Source organism: Cryptomeria japonica, chromosome 7 (assembly GCF_030272615.1).
Source record: "Cryptomeria japonica chromosome 7, Sugi_1.0, whole genome shotgun sequence".
In the NCBI taxonomy this organism is placed as follows: Eukaryota; Viridiplantae; Streptophyta; class Pinopsida; order Cupressales; family Cupressaceae; genus Cryptomeria; species Cryptomeria japonica.
The window spans coordinates 59,731,057-59,738,275 of record NC_081411.1 but is presented as its reverse complement, the minus strand read 5'-3'; the positions used below and the strand labels follow the sequence as shown (position 1 = coordinate 59,738,275).

Here is a 7,219-nt window from a genome sequence, read left to right as displayed (position 1 = left end):
AAATATTCAATTTGGGATCAGATCAACTACAGATTACATATCATTTTGAAATAAGGATTTATTCTTGGCTAACATAGTGTGTTGTGGATGATATTAAAATGTTATAAGCTAACATGAAGATATGAACTAATATAATAGAATGGATAATATTTCCAATCATTTTTGAATGGAGTGTGCGGTAACATGTGTGTGTGTGTGAGTATGAAAATAAAATTATATGTCTACACAATTATATTATAAGTATTTGTGTATCTATATGAGAATATGGCTTCATCCTTAGTTGCAAAACAATTGATTTGATAAATGCATTATCTACCAATCGAATTGTGAAGACCAATAAATATTTCCTAAATTATTATTTTTGTAATTTGAGGTAGGTGCCTCTTGATCAATGTTGATGCTCAAAGGTTGTGTTGAAGCTATGTCTAAGAGGATTGGTGTCTCTTGTATCTTGGAGCCTAAAAATTATAATTTAAGGCAATTGGTGTCTCATTTTGAGGAATATGATATATTTTCCTTGCTACTCTCATTTGTGGAAGGTTTTCTAGTTTGTTGTTTGATCTTCAGGGTTGTGTTGCAAAACTCAAGATGGTATCAAAGCATAGATTCAACAAAACCCTTCTCAAGCTTTAAGGGTTTATTTTCTTAGAAGCATTATAAAGTCACAAGGTTTGCCTTGTTGTGTGGATCTGGAAGGGGACATTTTTTTGGAGCAAAACGGGCATAAATTTTTTATGAAATTTTTCATTTTTGAGAACTTTCTATTTTCAAAAAGTTTCTACTTTCAAGAACTTTCTATTTTTGGAAAGTTTTTATTATTGAAAACCTCCTACTTTTGAAATTTTTTTATTTTTGAAAAGTTTCTATTTTTTCAAAGTTACTATTTTTAGAAACTTATTATTTTAAATACAAATTTTCTATTTTTAGAAAGTTTCTATTTGTGGAAATCCTTCCAATCTTCCAAACCCTAATTTACATGCAATTGGATTTTTTGCCATAACTTAATCCTACAAAGTTGAAATCCTACAAACAAGATATTTTCAGAAAGTTGGTTTTCGTGTCAATCTAAATTTGCTAATTATTTTGTCAAATTTTGCTCCAATTTTTCCATAATAGGCCTCCAAATTCAACATTCACATTTGTGCTTAGAGGGCCATATGTTGCACATCCAAACTCCATTCTTTGAAAACTAGATATCATCATAACACTATTAGAGTCCTTCTAGATCTCAAGTTTACTTTTCTAGATTTTTCCTTAGGTACATTTTATTCAAATTTTTGTTTTTAAACTGTATAGTCAATTACCTAGATGTTTTGGCACTTGGAATGGAACTATTTGTTAGAGAGCATTGTATTTGATGTGCTATACATTTGTTGATATTTTTGGGGTTTGGTAATTTTATTTGAGGAGGTATCATGTTATTTTCTATTCATCCTTCACTTGTCCACCTAGAAAAGAGAAATTATGAGTCTTGGCATCATGACAACCCGACACATCTTAGGTGGCTAGATATGTTTCTTTATTTGTATGGAATTTTGCTTGAACTAATGACTCTAGGAGGTAAAAAAGCTTGGGCTAATATCATAGACTATGTCACATATGTGATTTGTTCTAGTGTTCATTATGACATTATGTGTGTTGCATTGGACCTTGAGTTTCCTTGCACACTTTGGACCCAATTTTGGGAGATGCGTGTAGACCCTCATATTTCTCCATTCCTAGAGATGCCTATAGCAAATTATTTTTTTCCCCTTGCACATGTAGATTCCATATCCTTTGATAATGATACTTTAGATAAGCTTAAGTATATCATAGGTCTTGCATGTTTTGATTGATCAAAGACTTTTATTCACATTCTCACTCCTCACATTGAGATCTCATCTCAATAATCTTCATATTTTGTTACTCCTAATTAGATTGGAATTGTCTCTTGCATGACCCCCATTGATTCAATGCAATGGGACATTATTCTTCCAGATACATATTTTTGTGATTTGTATCTTACAAACATATCATCCTTGTCTATGGAATCTCGTATTGCATATTTGGAGGATTATTTTGAGGAATTTCATCTCCTCTTTATTGATAGCCACATCAGTGTTTTCAACTTATCTTCATTGCCCATGGAGCTTGTTCTTTATCAGTTTTTGTAGAGTCCTGATTTGTCAGTGCCTCCTACATTGATTGGGCATGTACCTAATTGGTTTTTGGGATCATCATCTAACATGTACATAGCAACATTTGAGAAATTTTTAAAGGTACACAAAGTTTGGATTTGGATTCCTACATCTTCCTATTTATAAAAGTGCTTTTTCATATCTCTAGTGAATTTTTTCTTCTTAAGGGGAGAAATATTGTTTGTATGTAGTGTATCATGTTCTATCTTCAAGCATTCATCATTGGCATAGGAGTTGCTTCTTCATTATGGGGTGGATACATCGTCTCTTCATTTCTCTCCTATGGGGGGAATCTTGATTGTACTGTTGTGATAGATTTAGTACTCGGGGAGACATTTTGAGTCCTTCATGCTTGTCACATGTACATTTTTTTCTCATTTTTGTTGGTCTCTTTTGGAGAGGGTTTTTTTTCCCATTGGGTTTTTCTCTTTTTTCTCTATTTCCGAGAGTTGCATTTCTTAGGATTGGTTTGTACATGAGTACCTAATCAGGTCTTTGTTGTTGCAACTCATTCATGCATATGCATTTTGATGCCCTCCTAAATGGCAAAATGTTAGTTCTTGATCAAACAACACAAAACACACAAAACATTAGAGTTAGTCAATCAAAAACTAAAACATATGAAGGCATTCCAAGAGAGATACTAAAAACACATGCTAATGAATCTAACTAAAGAAGTAAGACAATGAGATATCTCCAACTATCTCTCAGCATGATATTAGTTCCTTCTCCCTTGTTCCTCTCCTCTCCAAGTTCCAAAATAGTGTAGCTCTCAGCAGCTTTTTGCACTATGGATGCTTATGGAGGATTGAGATTTGTAGTATAGCTCCAAACATGAAATGAAAAGCTATTTTTATGCTAAAATGATGTATTTTAACCAAAAGACAAAAGATTAGATTGTTTATGCTAAAATGCTCTCTAAAATGTCTATAGCTTAGATGCATACAAGTTTTCAGGATCTGGATTATGAAGGAATGGGCTCTATTTATAGGAAAAATGGAGCAATGGATGGCCAGGATTGAAAGGTTTAATCAAGGGTCAAGCTTGAAAGTTGGGGATCCATGTGCACAATTTGCACCAATGAAATGGTGACAAGTGTCAACACAGGATTGGGTTGAGAGAAGAGGTTGGAGGCATTAAAGGCCTGAGAAGACCTCATGGTTATCTAAAGGCTAAGGGTCAAGTCTAAATTAGGATTACCCACTGGATTAGGAGTTAATGCAAGGATAAACCTTTGTGCAAATGATTAAGAGATAATCATGGTCAAAGCATTAAAGGCCTGATGAGACCCTTGGGTTGGGTAGAGGTTGAGTCAAAACAAATGTTTTAACCATGTGGGAGGGTTGAATTAACCATTAATGGTTATTGGAGACTTTGGGGATTAAGTGGTTGAAAGTTGGAAGCCTTCAATGGTTATCAAAGACTTTGAGACATTTAGTGGTTGAAGGTTGAAAGCCTTTAATGGTTATCAAAGACTTTTAGGCTTTGAGAAGTGACTCCATTTTGTTTAGGAATGTGACAATAATTAGGGGATGGATTAGACTAATTAGGAAGGGGTTAGAAGAATCTAGAAGGGGATTAGATTTTGCAAGTGGATTTGGTGGGTGAGGGAAAATAGGATTTTATTTAAAATAAAAATTCATTTATTTCAAAATGTGTGCAAGTTGCATTTGTAGGAAAATGCAAGTGGGGTGGGGATAATGATTTAAATAAATGTTTTATTTAATTTATTTAAAAGAGGAAAAGGGAATTTTAATTAAATAAATAGATTTTATTTATTTAATTGAATGGAATTTGATTTAATGAATTAATTAAAATAAATTGAATAATTTATTTAATTAATAGAAGAATGTTTGGAGATGAATTAATTAAATATTTATTTAATTAACTGGTGGCTAGTGGATTTTTAATCAAATAAATACGAAATATTCATTTAATTAAAATGGACAGATTTGTGTGACTACACATTTATATTAGCTTTTTGGCTACTCCCTAAGTTAATCTTAAGGGGGAGTGTTGGCATAATTAGGACAATTATCTAATTATGAATTAATTAGGTCTCGCTTATTACTCTATTCACCAAGAGCTAAACTTAGGTACATTTTAGATTTTATTTAATCAAGCTAATATTAGCTTGAACTTTATTTAGCTCCCCATGCTTTTTTATTTAGTTCTCTTAAATTTAGTTCAGGGCATCTCTGTGCTTTCTACATAAGCACATCATTATGCATTGTAATTTCATCTTATAATATTTTCTTTTGAGCAATATGGCATATTTTTCTTGCTACTCTCAGTTGTGGAAGGTGTTCTAGTTTGTTGTTTAATCTTTCAGGCTTGTGTTGCAAAATTCAACAATAGTAAAGGAAGGAATTTCTAGTTTTTCTACCATTTGGTCATCTATTATATTAACTCTTCTAATATCAAGCTTATAATAATTTACACACACGAACACTAAATATATTCATTGAAGAGAACATGGAAAACCTACTTCATAGACTAGAATTTCTTTGTATTCTATTGACATCAAATAAAATTGCACTATAGGATTTCCAATAAATTTTGATAAAAAAGTAGAGAAAATGGCTTGTATTTAAATCTAAAAATCTAAAATTGCACTATAGGGTTTCCAATAGTGCTTTAGAGACTTCCGGGGAACAATTGGGATAGATTTCCCAAAAAGTTGGCTGGTATAGAATTACGTTCCAAAATTAAATTTCGGGAACAAAAGAAACAATTTGGTCAAATTAAATTCAAGCACTAAATCGTTCTCACTAACGACAAGTGCGAGAACCACCGTCTGTGGGAATCGAACCCACGACCACGTGGTTAAAAGTCATGCGCTCTACCAGCTAAGCTAAGACGGCAAGTTGCTTTTACGGCCAAATTATTTTAAATTTATTATTTTACATTATTAATCAAAAAACGTCTGCTATGCGTAAGTGATGAACAGTCTTAAAAAAAAGGTGGCACGAAGAGAACTGTCGTTAACTGGAGGAGGGCCATATGAAAGTTGAAAAGGGCAGAAGAGTCTTATTATCCATCCCCATTTGGAGGTGGGAACATTTAGAGTTAACTGAATTTCAAGGTGTGATTAAATGGTTAATAGGTATAAATATTTATCATTTTGTTGTAATGTATTGTATGTTTACGTTTTTAACAATTATTTGTGTAGTATATAATTTATAGAACTAAAAATTGTTTATATCTATTAATCATTTGATAGTATCGTTAAATGTTGCAATTAGTTTTAAATCATGTAGTTTCCACACTCTGTGAAGATATGATATGGATTTGCACATTACATTGTGTTCAATTTTTTTTCAAATGTTTATAATTTTGTACAATTATTTTGGTAGTGTATATTCAACAGAACTAAAAATGTGTATATATATCAACCATTAGATATTATTATTAGTTAAAGTTATGTAGTTTCCACAATTCATGGAGATGCAACATAGATTTGTGAACTACATTGTGTTCAATTTTTTTCCATCAACATTTTGGATCATACTACATGATCCATGGTCAAGATGAAAAGAAAGAGAGCAAATTGTTCATATATTATGATCCGAAACATTGATGAAAAAAAACTAAACATAGTGTAATCCAAAAATCCATATCATATTTTATATTAGTTTTTATCATTTTTTCGCTTATTTTTTTTGGATTTGATCATGTAGATTTGATTGCCAATGTTTTGGATCAAGATCCTGATGAATAATGATGAACAACAAATACCCTAATCGGTACTGGGGGGGTGAATAAGTACATACAAAAAATTCTCAACAACTTATCAAGTTAAAACAATGATAACCGATTGTCTTCATCACTGAACTTAACTATGGCAATATCGGTTAAACACGGTAAGACTTCAGACAGCTAAACCAGTAAAACTGAATACTTCAAATAACATTCAACACTTGATAACTACTTCACCAATATACTCATGCATGTGTTGTATCAGTAATACCATAAGCATTAGCTTTGCATGCATATTCACCTAAACAAAGACTACTCAATCATCACATGAAAAATGCACAACTTATGACACAGATTTTTCATGTGGAAACCCAAATGGGAAAAACCACAATGGGGATGAATACCCACAAGCTTGTTTTTGAACTCTTTTGAAGATCACTCTGTTAGGAGCCTAGCCCGGTTAAAGACTTTACAATAAGGTTTTGTTAGGAACCGATCCTATTAAAGATCGCCCGATTAAGGGATGGCTATATACCCTATTAAAGGTTACCTCGCTAGAGGATTTGAAGAACTCAATGATCTTGAGTCACCTGGTTAGAGGATTTGCAATAATCCTGTTAAAGCTACCCGGTAAAGGGATTTTCCTATTGTTGAAATGGTTAGAAGACAATAGGTAAACCTCTAATCTGATAACAACACTACATGCTAAGGTAGATCCTTTTCAGCTCCTCTACTCTACAATCATACTCTGCAGTTTTCCACTCACTGGTCTGGCAAGTATCTCATCACTCAGATACAAACACAACATTTTCCAACACAAACAATAACAAACATCATCGACCTTATAGACAACAATTAGGTCGGTAGCATAAACCCTAAACCCTAAACATTTTAGGTTTGCAACTACAAGTGGTCCAATCTTAACCGTTCAAACACTTTGCATAGAATAAAACAATCTCAAACAAATCACAAGTCATTCTGCATCGTCCATTCTTCACCACATATGAAAATTAGTAACCCATCACGCTCTCTTCACATATCGCTAAGAAGAATGTTCATTCCCGAGGTAGACATTTAATGCAATCAATCTTCATATGCAAGATCCTCAAGGAAATCCTTCATGTGCACAAAACTGATGTGGCATCTCGATCTCATCCTTATCTCTTAGCTAACTCATCATAGAATGTCATCGGTTACATCGCACAAGCTAGATTGCCAAACCGGAAACCCTAGAGCTGAGACTACCAATCGGTAGTCACACTTAGTGAAACCCTGATACCGGTCCACTTCATCCCTTCATACTGGTTCTCCTACTTTAACATCAATAACAACTTCTTCCAATA

The 7,219-nt window shown here is 32.9% G+C and overlaps 1 non-coding gene across 1 annotated transcript; it reads right to left on the bottom strand.

Moving 5' to 3' along the window:
* Positions 1-4,968: 4,968 nt before the first annotated feature.
* On the bottom strand, positions 4,969-5,041 carry TRNAK-UUU (transfer RNA lysine (anticodon UUU)). Its single transcript has one exon. It is a non-coding gene; the product is annotated as a tRNA-Lys (tRNA).
* Between the last annotated feature and the right edge of the window lie 2,178 nt (positions 5,042-7,219).